This window comes from Copadichromis virginalis, linkage group LG1 (assembly GCF_057382275.1).
Source record: "Copadichromis virginalis isolate Kocher_CV1m ecotype Utaka linkage group LG1, C_Virginalis_male_GT1.1, whole genome shotgun sequence".
Lineage (NCBI taxonomy): Eukaryota > Metazoa > Chordata > Actinopteri > Cichliformes > Cichlidae > Copadichromis > Copadichromis virginalis.
In genome coordinates this window covers 38738746-38760838 of record NC_140618.1, presented here as the reverse complement: position 1 = coordinate 38760838, position 22093 = coordinate 38738746, and the positions used below count along the sequence as shown (strand labels likewise).

General features: G+C 41.8%; 1 protein-coding gene across 1 annotated transcript in view; it reads left to right on the top strand.

Moving 5' to 3' along the window:
- Nucleotides 1–20502: 20502 nt before the first annotated feature.
- The window catches only part of large2 (LARGE xylosyl- and glucuronyltransferase 2), a 137190-nt gene continuing 135599 nt past the window's right edge, over nt 20503–22093 (top strand). The window contains exon 1 of the mRNA XM_085461828.1: nt 20503–20951. The gene's annotated coding sequence lies outside the window, so the exon portion shown is untranslated. The remainder of the gene's footprint in view (nt 20952–22093) is intronic.

Genomic DNA, 22093 nt, shown 5'->3' with positions numbered 1-22093 from the left:
CGGCTGTAATTGGTCCAGCCCAGAGTCGATCATGACCAATTGGCCAATCCAACACCTTTCATTATTTATACCCTTCCAAAAAAAATAAAAATAAATCGATCGGCCCATAAAAACAAAAAATCGCCAACGGCCCACCGGGCAAATGCCTGATGGCCGGTTCAGCTGTGTACTAACCCCATGTTTGCCTACTGGTGGTGGTCAGAGGGCCCGGTGGCGCCAGTGTCCGGCAGCCTCGCCTCTGACAGTGCGCCCCAGGGCAGCTGTGGCTACAATGTAGCTTGCCATCGCCAGTGCGTGAATGTGTGTGTGAATGCGTACCTACTCCTCGGGTGGGAGTGGCTAGTGTCCAGCAGGTGCCTGCACCCGTTCCTGTTTCTACTGAAGGCTCAGGAGAATTCAGCCCGTTCAGCCTCCTGTCTCCGCTGGAGGGTCCGAGGGGCCCGTTCAGCCTCCTGTCTCCGCTGGAGGGTCCGAGGGGCCTATCCAGCCTCACGCCTCGTCAGCTGGAGGGTCCGAGGGGCCCGTTCAGCCTCCTGTCTCCGCTGGAGGGTCCGAGGAGCCCGTCCAGCCTCACGCCTCATCAGCTGGGGGTTCAGGAGAACCGCACCAGCCTCATGCCTCGTCAGCTGGAGGGCCCGAGGAGCCCATCCAGCCTCATGCCACGTCAGCTGGAGGGCCCGAGGAGCCCATCCAGCCTCACGCCTCGTCAGCTGGGGGTTCAGGAGAACCGCACCAGCCTCATGCCACGTCTGCTGGAGGGCCCGAGGAGCTCGTCCAGCCACCTTCTGCTTCTGCTTCGCCTGGTCCAGCTTCAGCCTGTGCTTCGCCTGGTCCAGCTTCAGCCTGTGCTTCGCCTGGTCCGGCTTCGTCAGTCTTCATCTTCGCCTGGTCCGGCTTCGTCAGAGTCTTCATCTACGCCTGGTTCGGCTTCGTCAGAGTCTTCATCTTCACCTGGTCCGGCTTCGTCAGAGTCTTCATCTACGCCTGGTCCGGCTTCGGCCTCTGCTCCTGCTTCTGCCTCACCTGGTCCGGCCTCAGCTTCTGCCTCGCCTGGTTCGGCCTCATCCGAGTCTTCCTCGGCTTCTGCTTCTGCCTCGCCTGGTCCGGCCTCTGCTACGCCTGGTCCAGCCTCTGCTTCAGCGTCGCCTGGTCCTACGGCTGTTATGCCGCCGCCCAAGCCTCGCTCTGCACCTGGGAATCTTCGGCCACCTGCTGGACGTCACCGCCATCGAGGTCGGCCACCTGAACTGTTTCTACGCCGTTGCCGTCCGCACGGTCGGCCCCCTGAACGGTTTCCATGTCGCCACCATTGCCGTCCGCACGGACGGCCCCCGGAACTGTTCGACCATGGACTTCTGTGCCGTCGGCCTCCGGGCCGGCCCCCTGATCACATGAACTATGATTTTCTGGACCGTCACCCTCCGGGTCGGCCCCCTGAGGAGTCATGAACTGTTCCCTGCGCTCCTGTGATTTTGATGGACATTTTGGTTTTTTTGGCCTTGTTTCTGTGAATGTGTGTGTGAATGGGTGAATGACTGAATGTAGTGTGAAGCGCTTTGGGGTTCTTAGAGACTAGAAAAGCACTATACAAATGCAGGCCTTTTTACCATTTAATGTGGTTTTCTAACATGTGAAATAATGCAGCTGTTTTTTACATAAGGTTGTTCAGCTATCCGGTCTTTAAGTCTGACGTCATTAGCCATTTCTGGGTCCAAACTCTGCTTCAGGTCCCAAAGTCAAACGAACACTGCAGCATCACTGAGAGTTACAAACTGTCTAAATTCTTTCATCTTTAATAAAATGATTAGCGTTGCTGCTTTACCAGGTGTAACGATTAAGTTTAACATCCAGACATCCATGAACACAGAATTTATTAAATTTAACAGAGTTAGAAGTTAGCAGGAAGTTAGCTCGCTAGTTTCCACCTAAACATGATATAGCATGTTCTGACTGAGAGATTTCTGAAAAAATGCAAACGTACAGCTCTGCTATCACTTCCAACATAAATGAAGACAGAAAACTAAACAGCAGTGACGTTTGTAGGGTTACTAAAGTTGGGCTAGCTGGTATATAATGATGTGCTACGTGGTGGTGCTACTGTGTACAGTTTGCTGCAGTGTGGCAATTAAAGACCGCTGAAGGTGAATGACATTCTGCAACTTCAAGTGACTGTGGGCAAAAAAACCACTAGTGACAGTAAGTGAGCCGAGCCCAAGATCATTTTTTCTCAACTTTCAGGCGTGACACTGAAGTAACAAACAGTGAGAGCAAAGATTTTCCCATGACCTGGCAGTAAATACATTAGAGCGTCACCTAGGCAACCAGAGCCTGGAGCTTTATGGTTAGATGCTAAGACCCTGGCTTAGCTAAGCTAGCTTAGTTTAGCTCGTAGCTCGCTAGCAGTATGGCTGCCTCAGCTGTCCCTTCTGCATTTTCCTTCTCATTGTGGCAGATGTTTAGTTACTCCTTGACCTCTGTTAGTATTAACGATACTTGTAATAAATGTACACTGTTTGCTGCTCTGGATACCAGGATCGCTGAATTGGAGACCTGCCTTCCCTTGAAAAATCCGTAGTTAGCCAGGTCCCTGTAGCCGCTGTATCTGAAGGTAGCATAGCCACCGTTAGCTTTCCCCCACTTTTTCGCACAGTGCTGTGTAGGTTTGGATTTTTCCCCTTAAGAAGAAAAGCCTTGATTGAGACAAGGGAAAGTGAAGTTGTAATTGTTACCTCCTGACATCGCTCTGGTGGAAAGGAGGATGACGCTTGAAAAGACTTTGGAGATAACAAAAAACGAAAGAAAACACTGAATGCAGACATTTACACTCAGTCTAAATCGCTCATTTTGACATTTTCTTTATTGTGTTAACAATATATAAAAAGATTCAGAGCACTAAAACATTTACATCAGTGTTGCCAACTTAGCGACTTTGTCGCTATATTTAGCGAGTTTTCAGACCCCTTAGCGACTTTTTTTCTAAAGAAAGTTGCTAAAAAAAGACGTGAAAGCGCGTATCGCTTTTTCTCTCAACAAGCAGCGGGTGCTGTAACGCAGTCAGTTCTTCTTTTACTCTTATGCTGTTTTGTGGATCACAAGGTTTAAAACTACTTATAAGCACACACACACAAAGTAACTCCACCAGAGTGCCTATTTCGGGTCACTTGCCGGTCCAAGCCCGGGTAAAGGAGCAGGGTTGGAATTGTGACATTAAAAAAAACAATAATTGCTAAAAGAAATTTAATTTGTAGATCTAAATAAACTCTAAATGCATTTAGGACGTTTTTTACTCACTTTATGTCTCTTCCACGATGTTATTTCTCTCTCCAACAACATAGGTTACAATTAGATTAGCATGACCAATTATGCAAATTAGGCGATGACGTCATTTAGCGACTTCTAGCGACTTTTAGGACAACCAATAGCGATTTTCCTTACTGAGGAGTTGGCAACACTGATTTACATATTGCAGTGTCAGTTCCATTACCTAAAGCAGCGGTCCCCAACCCCCGGGCCTCGGACCGGTATCGGTCCGTGAGTCGTTTGGTACTGGGCCGCGAGAGTTGAGGCTCAGGTGTGAAATGTATGGTTTTCAGGGTTTTTATCGGTTTCCAGCGTTATTTTGTTATCCTTTTTATCATTAACTCAGTTTTCCTGAGTCTTTTCACGTGTGTTATAAATAAATCTTCTTTTTTTCGGTACCGGTACTAGCTTTATTTTGTTGTATTTATCCGCGACCAGTGTTGGTCAAGTTACTCGAAAAAAGTAATCAGTAACTAATTACTGATTACTTCCCCAAAAAAGTAATCCCGTTACTTTACTGATTACTTGTTTTCAAAAGTAATTAATTACTTAGTTACTTAGTTACTTTTTAAAAAGACGATTTACAACCTGAGTAGGTGATAAAGCGATAGATCTTTCAGCCCTGTCACAGGCTGGGTCTCTGACCCAGCGCTCTGAGTTCATGTTTGTATTTGTCTCATTTTGTTATGTGATTTAGTTTGTGTTATTTCCTATCTGCCTTTAGTTTAGGCAGTTATTGTTCCTGGGTTTTCTATGTTTTGGGGTTTTGTATTTATTCATCACATATTAGGTCTGTTAAGTTGTGTTGTCATGTTTTAGTTTTAGTATTTCCTGTTTTATTCTGACAATGTCATGTGTTCTTTGTTTATTGTATTTAGCTTTCCTCTCCTGGTCCTGTCATTAGGTTTATGTCTGTCAGCTGTTTCCCCCATGTGTCTCCACCTCCCCTGATCACCTCATGTATGTATTTAAGCCCTTTGTTTTCTGCATGCCATCGTCAGGTCGTCTGCTCATCCATGTCTCATCTCCAGGTACCCATGTCAGTTCACTATGGTTAAGGTTTTTCATGTTTTGTTATTAGTTCACCCAGTTTAGGTTATTGTTTAGTTTTCACCGATGCCCTATTATTTTGTACCCTCGTTGCTAACCTCAATAAACGGCTTGTTTTGTTAATCCACACCACGTTTTGGTCTGCGTTTGAGTCCTCCTCTGCAACACATACGGTCTGCCCCAGTCAGACCGTGACAAGCCCAATTCTACTTTTTCTGCATAATCCATCATACAAAATGTAATCAAATGGAAACGTCTCTTTTTAAAACTTGTTTTATTAGTTTTAACCTTTTAACTTTATGCATCAAGCAAAAATTTAATTATATGCAACATTCTCTGACTGGAAGAAATTTGTTTAACATTTAAACTTATTTTCTGCACATTCCAGCACATAAAATATATATATTTTTTTATGTTTACACTCACTCTTTCAAATAGATGCAAGTAAAACACAGCAGAAAATAAATAACATCAAAGACTAGCAGTCCTGTTGCTCTATTTTCACCTGTAAAGCAGGAGTGGCGTAGGCGGAGGTTCTCTGTGAGTTTCCCATCACGTCGTAGCTACTCAGCGCTTGCTTGGAAGTTTAGGGGGGTTTTTTTCGCTGTAAAAAGAAGTTTTCTTCCCACGCACAACGGACACTAATGTTTTTGTCACTTTTTATGGAATCAAACTCAAAGTAAGGTCAGTACTTCCACGCTTTAAATGCTGCACGCTCATACTCTCTCCCGCACTCATATGATCCATTGTTGATCTGCACACAGCTGTTGTCACGAACGTCGCACTTGCTTACGTCACTGTCATGAGACATTCTCGCAAAAAAAATCACGGTTTTAGTAACGCAGTAACGCAGCGTTCCTACAGGAAAGTAATTACGGTTTTTGCAATAGTAATCCCTTACTTTACTCGTTACCTGAAAAAAGTAATCAGATTACAGTAACGCGCTACAAGTAACGCGTTACTGCCCATCTCTGTCTGCGACACCTTAAAGGCCGGTCCGTGAAAATATTGTCAGGCATAAACCGGTCCGTGGTACAAAAAAGGTTGGAGACCGCTGACCTAAAGCACCCACTGAGTGCATTCATAATGTTGTTTTCTCATTCTCAGGGGGAAACTAGATGCACCGTACTGTATATACTGTTATAAATACAGCAGAAGGCATTCTTTGGACATTCAAGTTAACAAGTGTTTTTCATTAAAGAAAATCAGCCTTACACTTTATTTCAGATGTGAGTTTTTCTCTTGAAGTTTGAGCGCTGCTCACACACCTGCATTCTTACCGCATCATGATTCACAACAAATTAAATATTTAGGTATCGGTGTATTAGTACCACATATTGGATTCTGTTAATGAAACCCTGTTGAATATGAAAATGTCTTGGCTGGGACTAACACAGTAAAACCACCATCAATTTTAATATTAATTTAACAAATATGCTGTAGAACTAATGACATTACTGTGAACATGCGATAAGACTTATAGTAAATCTTCCATACCCTAAACACAGGTCTTATATTTAGAATTAACTATTAATTAAGAAAATTTGACAAATAAAAATCTATTTTTCTGGTCCTCTGACAGCCATACTTTTAAAACTGTAGACCCACCCATAGATAGGCTTTTTGTAAAATAACTGGTATACATGTCCTCACAAATGAATATAGCAGACTGATCATAACTGCTCTCCCATTTTAATTAAGGATTTTGTGGATTTATGAAAAGAGAAGCTTCAAATTCCCGGCCTGAATCATCATTTCAGTCCAGCTATGCATATCTTTCCATATTATTATACAACTGGTCTTGCAGCCATTGTCTCAGAAAGCATCTATGTCTGTGTCTGACAAAGATGATAAAAAAAGAAGTCATTTAGTTTTGCTGGTTGACTTTAAATCCACTGTTGCTGCTAAAATGATCTTGTGTTAGACAGACACCTGGATTTACTCTAATTATTTCTAATCTGTGATCCTGATTGCGCCAATTGTAATTAGGCTGTGATGATCTGTTTTGTACGCTGCATCTGTCAGTTTAGAAGAGCGACCTGCTTTTCTTTCATTTCTGACGAGTTTTTCCTCATGCACGAGTTTTAGAGCAGAAGGTGTCGTGTGCTATGCTAAGCCCTCTGAGGAAACTGTATCATTTCCTGGCCTTTAATAATAATCTCTACCTTGACTAGTTTCATGTTGTTAATTAATGATATAGCTCTAGTCCTGGCAAGGTTTGCAACTTCAGTAAAATCCATCCATCCATTCATTCACTTCCGCTTATCCTTTTCAGGGCCGCAGGCCGGCCTGATGGTGGAGTTGAACTCAGGCGGCAACAGTGCTAACCACCGTGCTACTGTACTGCCCTTCAGTAACTGCCCAAAGAGCAAAAAGACAGCAATCTCTCCAAATAAACTAATGACTTAATTCATAAATAACTAAAAAGATTATCTCAACTTTTGTTCCAGTTCCAGCCTGGCAGTATGAATGAATATGAATCAGCTGCTTTAATGATATAGCATTTAATTACAGCTTCTGTTTCAGCATAAGCCCCCATTTTTGGCACCAACTCGATGTGTGTGTGTGTGTGTGTGTGTGTGTGTGTGTGTGTGTGTGTGTGTGTGTGTGTGTGTGTGTGTGTGTGTTTTGATGAATTATTGATGTGTGCGTCTGGCTCTCGACGTGTGTCTGCCATTGGAGTGGCTTCTTTGATCGCAGGAACCCCACAACCCACCAGTGACGAACACACACACACACACACACACACAAGTACGCTTGACTACCTTTATTAAAGATGGTTATTAGGAGCTCTAGTGTGCCATCTGGCAGCTAATCAAATATTAAAAGTCTGTCTGTCTGCACCAGACACACCAACACACTGCACATACAGATGCACTGTGTGAACATGTGATGTGTAGTCATACCGCATGTAACAATTCATCCTTGTGAAAAACTTGATTTTGACCTTGGAAAGATTTCTGTTACGGGCAAAGGAAACAAAGGTGGGTAACAACAGTTATGACACACACTGTAGATGCTCTGGGGTGATTAGTTAGATTAGTTTCATGGAAATCTGCAACCACGGTGACGTCTTTGGATTTAATTCATTCAGGTACACGTGAACTATCTGGAATGAAGCATTCAATAATCATTAGAACACTTGGCAGCACTGTGAAGTTTTGTGTGTGTCATTTTCTGAAAAATGGAAACGTTTCCAACTTTATAGTCTCTTGCTTGTTTCAGTCTTTACTAATATAGACTGCTGCTGTGGATCTCAGCCAGGCACCCCCAAAACAGGAAGGTCTGGAACTGGCTCGCTGCTTAAAAAGTCAGAATCCCTGATCCTATGAGTGTTACCCAATAGGCAATGTAGAGCTTGGATAGAGCTAGAGAAGAGAGTCGCCCAGCTCTAACGGCTTCTTAGTCCTCCGGGCGTCGATCCCTGGCCATGCTCGCCAGGGTTGCCCTCTGGTAAAGTCGTCCCCTCGGTCACGCCCATTATCAGCAGCTTTCTTCTAAATCTGTGTACTCTCTGACTAACTGGCTCAAATTTAGTGGCCTGGAAAACTAGGCCTCAGGGATCTTATTATTTTTTAAGGCAACAGTAACCTGTAAGAACCCTTTGAGTGGTGCTATAATAATACACAGCTTTTTTTCCTTTACTGTTTCACAAGGTGTTAAAAAGGGAATGTCCACAATTTAGCAGGAGCAATGCAAAAGCCAAATCAAATAATAATAGTCACATGATCAAATCACTGTAATTATACTTTTCTACTTAACCTACTCCGAGCTAATGCTGAGTTCAATCAAAATTCAAACATTAATATCACTTTATTGCATTTTCTTCTTTGGTATGTTATATTTTAACGTGATCTATCATTACCTTCATCACATATGGATATACTTTCCTTCATGTTTCATTCAGTTTGTACTTTTTACTTCAACAGGATTTATCATTAGCTCAGCCTCATGAATATCCAACATGATTTTAATCAATAAGCTTGTTTTTTACTCCCTTTTTCTTTTTTATGACTCTGTGATTGTCAGTCACAATATATTCAGTATAACTTCTTTTTCAAATTATATTATAAAGTCAGAGATTCTTTGAGACTCGTGTCTCCTTGGTGTCTCACTCTGTCCTCCCCTCCCTCCGTCTCACTCACAGCCTCCAAGGTCATCTTTAGCATAAACAAGCTCCTCTGTGCCGAACCGCAGTGAGAGGCTTGTTATTGGGATCACTTCACAGATTACACTTTCTTCTTTGCTATATTGGTCAAACTTACACTTGATTATATTCTCATCAGTATTAAGCATATATAGAATTATGTATACAAATTATGATTATGTGTTTATCAGTTATCAGAGACAGATGTCCTATCTTTCACATTCCTGCAGCCAGTCTCAGCACACAGACACTAATCTGCCAAGGTCGAAGCTGATTGGAATAATTTTAATTACTCAACCTGCATTTCTCATTTTTCATATAAATAAGACTTTGGTTATATTTTTGATCAAGAATCAAACATGATTTACTATGAGCAAACTCACAGATGGCCTATGCTGTGGCACTCTGTATCACTTTAAAACATAAAAGTTCTTTCACCGTCTCTCAATATGTAATGAGAGGTAAAATTCAATCCCACCTCTCTTCACACTGTACAATATTTAATTCCCTTTTTCGTTATCTACTCTGGAATTTATTTGGATTTTGGCATTCTGAGCGCCTAATGAAATATTTCAGCCAACTTCATGTGTTTTAAAATGAGTGGTTTCAGAGGGTTTTCTCACCTGTAGATCCTTCACTTTTGGTCAAATCATTTGATGGCTTTGTAACCCTGTAGCTTTTTAATGTGATATGGTTCCTTTTTACACCAAGGACTCTCCTGATGAACTCCAAGCAAATGCCTCACTACAAATCCCGTGGGAATGTTCAACCCACTTACAGACTTGATATGTCTGGAGTAGGAGTATCAAAAATATAAATACAGGATGAAGGTGCTGTGTTTGTATATAATCAGGTCTATGGTACATTCATGAGTGCACAGTATACATTGACTGCAAGATGGTGTTTAGCTCAAACTTGCAATAAACACCTTGTAATTGGGCAAGATCAGAGTTGGACATAAACACGGTGGGGTTTTATTTTTGTCTTTCCTTCCACTATTTGTTAATTGCCCTTGACTAGATACTAGGAACTAAAAAAATAAGAAACTAGACAGCTGAGAGCTAGAAGCTAGGAGGGACACGAGGACCGCAGGAGAACACACAGCAACATGAGACAACGCAACAACAAGTAGAGGAAGACAAAAGTCTTAAATACACAGAAGGGTAACAAGGAAAGTAGAAACACATGGGGAACACAGCTGGGAGACATCAAACATAACGAGACGGGAGGAAAGAAATCTAAGCACGCTAACACAGGACACAAGACTGTCAAAGTAAAACCAGAAACATGAGACACACTGAAGATGCTGGCTTGGCACTGGGACTGAGGAAGAGCAGACATGAGAACATAACTGACTATGGAGACAGAAAGAGAACACAATCTGGACATAGAGACAAGGGTGACTAGATGTGATATATGGAACACGGGAGAGGCACAGAAACAAAACCTAAATCCTAGAAATGACAGAAAATAACTAAGAAACTAGAAAACACCACGAATAATACTAAATCAAAGAATCTTCGAAACCAGAAAACACATAAAGTGTGTGAATGTGTGCGTGAATGGGTGGATGACTGGATATGTAAAGCGCTTTGGGGTCCTTAGGGACTAGTAAAGCGCTATATAAATACAGGCCATTTACCATAAACCCTAGATTCCCAGGACCGTGACACCTTCACCTGAGAGTCCTCATCAGATTCATTTGGATCAGAGCCCCACGGTCCTGCACACCACATATCCTCTCTGGCCTCACCACCTCAGGAGGAAACCTCTCGTACCAGCCAGTCACCTGCCTGCCCGCTTTCCACCAGAAGATCCCAGGAACCCGATCGACCGACACACTGCTTCTTGTATAAAATGCCTGCAGTGAAGACCCAGAGACATAGACTGTCTTTTGTACCTGCTGCTGCTATTATCATGGTTAATAACACTATAAGGAGGGTTGTTGCCATGCACATTGCACTTTGTTGATGATAAAATTTGGGCTGTTCTCTCTGGGATTTTTTTAAAATTAATTAATGAATTTTTTGTGGGTGCTGTGTTTTTTGTGTCTCTGTGTATGGGCAGACTGCAAATCAATTTCCCACTGGGGACAATAAAGTTACCATTGACCATTGACCCCATTCCACCCCCAACCTTCCAAAAGGAAGACTTCACCACTCTCTTTCTACTCATGCTGAACTCATTTTCTGGAATGGACCATAACATATCCTGTCCTCTCTGGTCCCTGAGGACTCACAAGACCCAAAGGGTCTCGCTCAATCGCACCCTAAACCCCTCTATAAATGACTAAGGTTCAATAAACTTTTTGCTACTGAGTACCGCTGTCTGTACTCTTTGGGTCCTGCCAGATCTGCATCATGGCAGGATCATCTTCTCAACTTAAATGAACTGTTTTGGAGTTTGCTTGGAACTGGACCAAGAACACCTACTTCAAACGTTCTCGGTGCAGTTGTCTTGTTCCCCACCAGTGTGTGGTTACCATCTTCACATCTGCATGAATGAACCCCTCCGTGGGAGAAAATAAACCAGAGTTTGTTTTAAACTTACTAAATTATGCAAGTGTGAAAACAGCTTAAGGGAAGGTAACAGATTTATTGGCTTGCACTTTGTGAGGAACACCCTTCAGTTTATCAGAATCAGAGTACTTTATAATTCCCTAAGGAAATTTAGCAGGTCTATGAAATGGAATCAAGCAAACCTGCAGACTATAGGAACCACCTTCACTTTAACATGAGATGCAGAAGGTCGAGACTGATTCCCAAATGTTTGGGTCCTTGGTTCCTTGGAAAGCATAGAGCCAGTTCCTGATTGAAATGATAAGACCTTTCACTCTGACTGAGAACCTACACATACACCCAAATCAATATATATCTAGTCCAGCTGCAACAGTAAAATAAAAAAAACCTAAAACTAAAAGTTCCAACCAAGCAGCAAAATGCAAACCGATGTCCAAACACAAAAGAGGTGGAAATCATGCTTTGAACTGTAAATAAATAAACACACTCTCAAAATTCTAAACATAAAACAGGAAGAGAAGACAAATACTGCAAGCAACAGAAGGTGGGTTGTGGAAGGTTAATTATATTGTAAACCTATGTGTGTGTTCATCCATGTGTACAGCAAAAAGGAGTTCTCAAGACCAACATCCTCTTGTCCTTTAGGCATCCTAACTGACCTTTGACCCAAACACACACACAGGCATATCCCCATGTGTGTGTGAGTATCTGGGAGACAGCGTCAGGCAGCACATATGGGCTATTTGCATATGATAGTTCTTCTGGATCTTCAGGCTCACCTTGAATATTTGTGTGTGTGTGTGTGTGTGTGTGTGTGTGTGTGTGTGTGTGTGTGTGTGTGTGTGTGTGTGTGTGTGTGTGTGTGTGTGTGTGTGTGTGTTTCTTTGTAAAAATGAAGAGGGTGGCGAGCTGAGTGCGTCTGTGATAGAAGTGTTTGTTTCAGAGTTGAGCTGCAGCTCAGTTAAAGTTGTCCTAGTCTGATTTTTTCATGCTCTTATAAAAATAACTTGTCTCTGAATAATTTATGATCTGCGGGTTTTTGCTTCTCATGCTGTTTCACATTCTATTCCTCCCTGAATCTAGTTTGTAAACTCTCTCACTGTCTGTGTACAGCTCTTTCTGTTATCAATGTTTACAGTTTTTTTTTTACCTTTGTTTTCAGCAGTTGTTTTTCTGAACCTTTGGGTCTCTCGCTGGCATAGAAGAGATGCTCAGTCTTTTTCTTCCATCACCTATTTCTGAAACTCCACAGTGAAATGTTACTGGGTCATCTGTTGTCTGCAGTTGACTGCTTTCTTGGATACTTGCTACTTGATCTAGTATTTCTTGAGATTTTCCATTAGTCTTTGCTGTTCTCTAATATAATGAAGAATAGTTTTTAAATTACTGATGATTAGCCTCTGTGCCTCACAAGACAGGCCCAAACCATGACACCACTACCATCATGTCTGACTGATGAGTTATCGGTCTGATGCTATCGTGATGATGTAATCTTTTCTGTCTTCTATTAGCGCACTTTTCATTTAAACTCCTAAGACCCGAACTCTTTCATGGCATGCATTTTTAATTTCTCTTTGCTATTTGGCTGATTGGGATCTGATGAATGTAGAAACAAAGAATTATCTTTTTACCTGATTTTGCTCTACAAGGGCCGAGATCCCAATATGAGGACATTTGTTTAAATTTTTGATAGAACAGTGGCTGTATAATGTTCTTGTAAGTGGATATCAGGGCCTTGTGGAGCAAAATTTAGTATTGTGGTCTAGACAACCCAAAATGTGATGTCCACATACGTGATCTCCTCTATCCACATAACATGGTTTCAAAAGCCTTCTGCCTTACTCACCTCCCTGCCAGGCCCACCGGTCTTGTTCAGTTTTCTTAGATAGTGGTCCAATGAACATAAATAGCAGTCAATGACAGAGATTTATTGCTTACAAGTTACTCGGGGTCCCTACTATATATGACATTCAAGACTATTACTGTATTTTCCGCACTATGGCAGAGTTGGATGTCTCAAGACCGGTCTTGGTCTCGAGACCACTTTTACGTGGTCTTGGTCTCACTGTCTCGGTCTTGCTGTCTCAGATCGACATAGTGGTCAGGAGATTTGGAGTCAACAGTATCCATGACACACAACAATAATGTGTCATGCGCTAAAGCATCAGCTCTAAGAGCCATGCTTAGAGAGTGCTTTGTGGTGAAACAGAGTCGACTCCCATTGAGCGAGAGCCTACAGAAACGCAAAGCAGGAGATGAAGCATCGCTGAATATGTTTCCAAACCAACTTCATTCTAAGCCAAAGACTAGAAAATATGGTGAAGCATATCTGCCCTTTGGCTTCACCTGCACAAGTGCCGAGGTAGGTCTCCCTGCAGAATTGGTTTTCCCTTCGTCGGGAGCAGCGCTGGGCTGTTTAAATCACAGACAAACAGTATCCCACATTCTTGATTTTTAGTTCACAAACACTTTTTGGAGATATACATACTATACTATGGTCATGGTCCTAAGTCTGCCGACTCAGTGTTTTGTGTTTCCTTATGATTTTGTTTATTGTGATTATGTATTCCGTTATGATTTGCCATTTGTTAGGTTTCTGTTCTGTGCCTGCCCTGGTCCCACTTCCGTGTTCCCTCTGTCTGTCTATGGTGTCACACTGTTTGCTTGTGAATCTGTCTGTTTAGTTCAGTGTCTTGTCTGATTCTTTGTGTCTGAGTTTCTTGTTTTATTCTGAAGGTCCCCGTCTCGTGTGAGTGTGTTCAGGTTACGTTTTCCCTGTCCCGTCAGCTCTGACTTCTCCCTGGTGTGTTGCCCTCCTGTCTCTCATCCCTTGATTACTGCTGTGTGTATTTAAGCCCTGTGTGTTCTCCTGACTGTTGCCAGTTCGTCTGTGTTCCACGGTGTCCTGTTCCTCGTCTGCGTCTCTCTGCCTCTCACCCTGTTTGTATGATCTCCGGTTTGTCATTTAGTTTTCCCAGTTTAGGTTTGTTCTGTAAATTCTCTTCCCTCACTGCCTGTTTTTACCACCCCACCACTTGTAAATAAACGTCACTTGAATCATCAGTCACTGCCTGCATTTTGGGTCCTCCTTTTCCTCCAACACCACATGGCTCGCCTCGGCAGCCGTGACAACTATACTTTATACAGTAAAGTTAAAGCGGGATACAAATAATATCAGGCTGATCCTGCCACGATTTGTCCCGCGGTTCAAATCACAGAAAAACAGTATCCCACAGTTGTTTATGTTTTTAAACCCACTTGGCACAGAGAGGCATTTTTAAAAAAAATATTGATAGCAATGTTGAATATTATTACACAGGAAAAAAAACAGCTACACGTAAAATAATCACATCGTGACGCCTCTGCCTTTGTAAATGGAGGGACAGTAACTGCTTGTGTATGTAAATGTGTAAAACCTGCAGATAGTCAGATTAACAGTATTTCGTCTCTATCTGCCATTCTGCAATTTATCTCATGTAAACAATAACGTGCGCACAGCGTGACGTGAATAAAGGCACATACCTTTGACGTTGCATGACGAACTCTGTATTCCTCGTCCACACGTGAACGCAAAACAGGAGTTTTAAAGAAATCTCCGTTTTCGGTGATTCCAAACGCCATTTACGTGGACGAAACAGCTGCGTTTTCAAATATACCCGTGTAGGTGTGGACGCAGCGTAAAAGAGTCAGTAGTTTATTTTATTACTACCTGTAATTTATTGCAGATTACTTGTATTTGCTTAATTGTTTACTAAATGTTTGAGGTGTGAAATAAACCGCAATGGAGCAAAATATGGGCGTGTGTGGTTGGAGGATGTGTGCGTGCGTGTGCGTGCGTGTGTGTGCACGCGGGGGGGGGGGGCGCGAACGTTTTTCTTGTAAGACAAAGGGGGGGCCAGCAAAAAAAGTTTGGGAACCACTGTTCTAATCCATGCCTGTGATTTAATGTTTTTCAACTCAAAAATAATGTTTCAACTTGAGCCTTGCAGGTAAGCGTGGAGGTGTTTGAGAGTCCTGACTTCAGTGGGGAGCCATAGCTGGACTGGTTTGTCAAAGTAACTCAGTTGTTTGGCATCGTGGAGCTTCCACAGATTCAGTAACATTAGCAAGTGGTGGAGGACAGCAGGTGGATGAGGGAGAGGGGAGGCAGGAGGAGAGACCCGAGGCGGCCGCCGTTCCGAGTGTCAGGTGAACTGAACTTCGGGTAAGAAGTTATGACCTGCAGTCTATCTGGTCAGATATAAACCAAGTTTAGGTGGAGTTTATTTTCGTTGTGCTGACTTTTTACAGTCAGTTACAATAACTCGTACTGCGTGCTAGCTAGCATGACGGAGTTTCTATACAGCTGGGTGGGTGCTATGAAGTTACTGATAGTTAACTTTATTTTATTCATAAGGTTAGATAGTAGAGTTGCCAACCGTCCCGTAAAACGATGGAATCGTCCAGCATTCAGAGAAAATATTATGCCTTTTGTATTGAGCTGAAAAGGAGCACAGTTTGTCCTGTACTTCAGCTAGGATAGAAAAAGACACAAAGCTGGAGTTATTCTGTCTTTACGCTGTCAGCTGCCTCTTCTTCTCTTATTCTTTCCCCTCCCTCTCCTGTTTCTACTTCAATGAAGATGATCATGAAACTGATCAATGATCAGCTGATCGGCTTTTCTCTCTTGTTTGTTTATCGCCCACTTTGAGCCAGAAAAAGGAAACCAGCAGATGTCGCGTTAATCAACAGCTGCATGTTTAAGCTTGATCCGCTGTTGTTAGAATTTATTTAATATTAATTTCTAGTATCAGCTGATGTTTGCTGGAGCCACAGCTGTAAACCTGCTGGTCATGATACCGGTTTGGATATGTGGTGAGAGGGAAACATGAAGATGAAACCAGGAGATGTCCTTACTGAATCATCAGAGCTGAACAGGTGATGGAGAAACAGGTTCACCTTTTAGGTGACGTGAATGAGTTGAAGAGAAGTTATGAACTGTTTCTGAGAGACAAAAAACACCAGGATCCTTTTCTAAGTAGCTGACAGCTGGTAACTGTGCAGGGGCGGGTCTAGCAAAGTTTTGCCAGGGGGCCAGGTAGGGCATTAACAGGGAGAGGGGGGCACAAAGAAATATGTTCTTATTCTCATTAAAATTTCTCGCTTTTATTAAATAATTATCTGAAGATTACAACCAAAGTTTTTATCTGACGTAAAATGTATATAAATCATACATATACCAACAAGACTGTGTACATCACTTTCACAACAGTGTCTGTTTTCATTCAAAAGCTTTATGCCTTTTCCTGTAATACCTGGGGGGCCGGTCTCTAGTCAAGATGGCCATTTTTTGTCCCAGTCCAGCCTTGTGGGGAGCTCAGTCAGAACCATTATATCCACAATGATGTGTAAAACTGGCTGACACTTGTACTTTATATTTTTTTAATCTGATTTTTCTCTTCTCTGCTCTGATGCAAAATGGGATGATTCAAAGCTAAAGGAATTTCCCTGAGTCATCTTAAACTAAATTTGAAAGTCCCTTAGTCCAAAGTGCTTCATAATTCATAAAGACAGGGCTTATTTAGACCTGGCTGTCTGTAGTGTTCAGACTATAACTGACTGCAGTTTTCTGGGACAATTGTAGGCACGGTTTTGGTTTGTTGTGGGCTTCAGACTGGACAGTAATTAAAACTGAAAAAAATCCATCATTGAATAGAATTTTTAATATATATGTAACCAAATATTCCAGTTATTTTTAATTAAATGACATATGAAGAAAACTGAAAATATATACTGTGAATTAAATGCATAAAATAACACGAGAAATAGCCTATAACTCAGTAAATGTGAAGGGTTCTTTATTTTAAAGAAACTGAATTAGTACGTTTACATTGAAATATTATCTAAAAACTTAGTTTCAAATTTCACAAATAAGTCATATTCATTTAATAAATAAAACTGCTAAGCTCTAGTTGTAAGATACATATAGTTTCTTTTATATATATTTGTTTGTTAATAATATGTTGTGCAATTGTTAGGCAAGGTGTTTGTTTGCAAACGAAACTTTTAATTTAAAGTTTGATAATAAAAATAAAATTAAACGGATAAAAAAAATCAGCGATAAGTATTCAGAAAGAGCAGACTGACCTGTTATCTCTTAAAAAATATGCATGTGTGTTCATGTTATTACAGGATTCGGTTATTTCATTTAGTTTTGGAAAAGCATTCATTCCTTTTGTTCTGCAGCTGTATTGTGATGCAACCTTCCTTTAAAACGAAAACGCTTCACGTCTTCATAATGGCCTTGAAAAGATGGTTTCTCAGTAATGTAAAATCTGGTTTGTACAATAAAGTAACTGTTTGCTTTCTATGTAACTGTGGTCATGCTGTGTGATCATGTGTGTCAGTTGTTTCGTATTCACATAATCCAAATAAATGCAAAATGAATCTAGAAAATATTTTTTATCAACTTCATGGGGAACGTCTTTTTTACCCTTGGCTATGTTTTATGTAAGTCAAAACGTATTGAATAAAGTCCGGCACACTGCTGTGGCTGTGAGCACAAAGGTCCTACTTGCTTAAATCTTCTGTTTATGAAGGGCAGCCAATCAGAACATATTTGACTTGAAGCTTAAACTGCTTGTTTCAGACAGCGGAGGATGAGCTAAATAAGGATTATTTTGAACTGTAAACCATGCAAAGCTGTTCAAGACAGATTAAACTGTTCGGTCTCAACAAAGCTATTTGGGTCAAACAAACAGGTGGACAAAGGAGGGGGGAACAACTAAGCTGTAGTGCCTCTTCACCTCACTGTGCAATACCTTTTGTGCAATACTTTTGTTAATAGTCAACGGTGCAATAGACTCCATACTTGAAATGTGCAATTCACTTATATTTTTATTTTTATTCCTATTTATTCTATTTATCCCCTTCGTATATTTTATTTATATATGTCTCTGTATTTATTTATATGTGTGTGTGTGTGTGTGTGTGTGTGTGTGTGTGTGTGTGTGTGTGTGTGTGTGTGTGTGTGTGTATATATATATATAATATTCTGTAACTGTAACTTCTGTCTGTGCTGTGCTTTTGGAAACCGAATTTCCCAGAGGAACCCACCCGAGGGATTAATAAAGTTTTATCTTATCTTATCTTATCTTAAACTAAATTTGCGTCACGTACATATGTCCCTCATAAAAAATTGATGCATCCACTGGTTTTGTGAATGTCATTGTTTTGAATATAAATGTTAACCAAGCAGGTACCCACATAGCAAAATTGGTATGGCCTGGATCTGGCCTACACAATGTTCTTACACAAGGCCCACATACCGCAAAGAATAACGGCCCTTTGGTGGCCCAGATCAGGTTTGCCAGAGGTGGCCCACACATGGGCCAGCACAGGGCCTGCAACTGGCCTCATGCTGGCCCATGTGTGGGCCACCTCTGGATTGAACCACTAACCTTCCTATCAGTAGGTGACTTGCTCTACCTCCTGAGCTACAGCCACCCAGTGGTAAACACCCTGCCATGACACCAGTCAGTCAGAAGTGTTTTTCTTGAATATTAACTATACAGTGTGTTATTGGTGAACGGAAGAAATGTACTTATGCTTTTAAATTTTGCAGTATTCGGTGCATTGATTTTTTTCTACATTTTGTGTTTTTTCTACATGTTTTTGAGTTTCCCACATATAGATCTTTGGGTTTTGTTTAATTTAAAAAGATTACAAAAATGAACAATACAATACACTTAGTTTTCTTAAACTGATAACATGACTCTGTTGTACTCGTTCCTTTTAAATTATTAACTTATTGACATGGGAGACATGAATGAAAAGTTTTAGTTATTAAATATTTATAAATTTAATTATTAAACATTTTATTTTTATTTTAGTTAAATGGAACATGTCAACTGAAATCTAAATATTGGAGTGCTGATAGTCTTCAGCTTCATAAACTTAAAAAACTTAAGCTAATCGGTTGCTTTAAGTTTTTCTTTAATTCAGATAATTCCCTTTGAAATTCTCCAAAGGCACCAATAACACAAACAGAAACACAAACGAGAAGTCCAGTTCAGCTACTTCAATTAGTAGAGCTGAATTCATGCCAGCAAGCAGAGCAGTCGGGCCTCTAACTCTAAGCCTCAGGAAAATACAAATGAATAAGTGTTAATGAAATTCCTCAGGAAGTTGTTATGAAGGAGGGAAATGCCGCTGAGACCAAAAGTGCTTAGTGAATATTTTAACAATGGAATCTATATGAATTCACTGTTGAAGCGAGCCTCAAGTGACAGTGGAGGGAATGCAGTTTATTTGCTTGGCTTTTGTTTTAGTTCAGTAAAATGAATATGCATGCTCCCCTCGTATATTCTTTCTTACTAGGAGGTGATTATCCACTTTAACTTGTCAAATAAAATCATTAAAATCCTGAAAGATGGTCATATAGTATCAAACTGAGCCCATGACCAAGTCAAACTGAGTTACACTAAAACCTTCAGTTCACTTTATTTTTTATCTTTATTTACAGAACCATCATCTTACACTTAGGCTGCCATGACGATACTTCTGGGTTACTTCACCCAGTTAGGAACCTTAATCAGTAAAAGTGACCATTAAAGTGCAGCTCTGGAGGCCGCTGCTTGGTTTGGACAGTCTCAAATACTGAGCACTTTTTGTGATGGGAAGTTGTTGAAGCCAATGAGCAAGCACAAGATAACATGGCTAATCCTACTTTTTGAAACATGACCAACATTAACAAATTAGACTGCATTTTTATTTGGTATGACCCAAAGTGACAAAGAAGACAAGACAAGGAAGGGGCTGCAACATTGCAAAGCAATTACAGAGGTCAAGAAGAAGCCCTTTCCCGGCAGACCTCTGTAGAACTTTTGTACCAAAGCTATTACCATCTGGTGGCCTACAAATAAATAGAAGTTTAAGGCCCTTGGCTTCATTTTTCTGAACAGAAAGCTAGTTTATGTAGAAATACCAACAACACCGAGCTGATAACGCCAAGCATTTCAAGATAAAGTCTTAGAAAACCCAGAGAGAGCAGAGCATTACATCTCATATTGCACTTGTGTATCTTCTTGCTCTTCAGATGTTCCCTGACAGAACTTGTTGAATCTGCTTCCAGGGTTTATTTTTGTCAAATGCTTGTGCACTGAATTGAGCTACAGGTTGCAAGCGAGTTTTAAAACGCTGTGAAATCCCTTTATTGTGCTTTGGTCAGGTGACATAAGTGGTTGTGCGGCTCAATGAGTATGGCTGAGTACGTGTCTACTCCTTTTAGAGGATGAATACTGCAGGCGGCTCCTGGAAAGGAGCCGGAGCCTTTGTGTCGCCGAATCGGCCAGAGAAAGAGAGAGAGGGTGTGTGGCCGAGAGAAAGCGAGAGGGTTCCTATTGGCTGAGCTTGTGTGGGGAGGGCGGAGTTTGTCCTCATGTCGGGGGACAGGAGGGGGTGGGGGCTGCTGAAGACTGCCCACCTCCCTTTATTTTTCAGGAGGAGCAGAGAGAAGGAGGGATCGTCGGTACTCCTCTGCTCACGAGCGTGTGGCGAACCGATAGAGACCGGATCTGACAGCCGCAGCGCCCCCGCGCTTCTTACCCAGACAGGGTGCAGCGCTCTGAGGCTGGACTCGGCCGATAAAGCTCGGCAACCTCGGCGCGGGATTCGTGCTCGACCACCTGGCTCTCCTCGTCGCTCCGTCGTGTGAGGACAGATTTACTGAGCCGTTAACGTGGAGCGTCTCTCCCCAAACGCACAAACACTACACACAGGCACGCTTTCTGGACCGGAGACGATGCCACCTGCTCCTTCGTCCTCCGCTGAGCTCTCCGCTCGACTCTGAACGGATTTCTGAATGGTTTACAAATCCGCTGGATTAGGATATAGAGCGACTGCGGCCAAGAACAGCAGAACAGTGGAAGTAACAGCGAGCAGAAGTTGAGACGCAGGTAAGGGAGGTTTGCACTCCGTGTGGCAGATCGAGCAGCAGCGGGCTGTGATGTGACTCAGGAGGGATCACAGCCAACATTTCAAATCTCTGATGTTACTGACGTGTAATGCTGCCTGTCGTGGATTATGTCTGTGATCGAGCGCGCGCGTGCCTAAGTCATCTCCATGTGACTTGATTGGTGGATAAGGTGTAATTGAGCAACATTCTTTTTCTCTGAGCCATGTTCAGACCCCCCCCTCCCTCCCCAAACACACACACACGCACCACCATTACTCCTGTGCGCGCACACACATCACCTTCCACTTCTTCATGCTATTACTTTAAATTCGCAGTGTGCCTCTCGATGGAGCCGTTACACATTGTATCACGCTGAATAACATTCAAATCCTAAGGTCACGAACATCGTCCTAGTTTCTGCGTGGATGCATAATCCTTAAATAAAAAAGAACGCACAGCTGGCTCCACCAGACCTCTGCAGCGCGCTTTATTTCATATTTGAAGCTCTTGAACTTTGAGTACATTTGGAGTGCTAGCCCACTAAAAACAAACACAAAACGATTTTTAGTCAAATATATGACATGTTTTTGCCGTTCTTTTAAAATATGAGGCTTTGTTATAAAGTAAGGCACTGAGTTACAGACAGCCTGTGCTTGGACATAAAGTTAATTTGCAGCTATCTGAATTGCTTAAGCATTTTCTTTCTGTAAATTGCATTGCTCATTATTTTTTCTCGTTTTGAATAAATTAAATTTTTTTCTTTTTTCTTATTTTTGTTTTTTCTGTTTTAGTAATTTTACAGTTTGTATCAGACAGTTAATGTGAATATAATCTGCAGGCAATAATGAAGACATAGATACATCGGTATGATAAGGCTGACCGTGCATATTGTATTATTGATAGCGTCTTATTTATTTTATCTATGTGAGAGTCTGAATATTAAAGCATAGTGCTGCTTGAGCCTGTTAAAATGTCTTTATGACTATGTGCCCACTGACCTCTGGTTTGGCTGCACTGTGAATGGATAAATGTTCTGAAGCTGCTACCCTTGTCCTCAGTGGTTCATGGTTCATCTGAAACAGACTTGGGGAGGATCTGGAGAACTAAAATGCAACTTGGTTCACTACCAGTAACCAGAGGTGT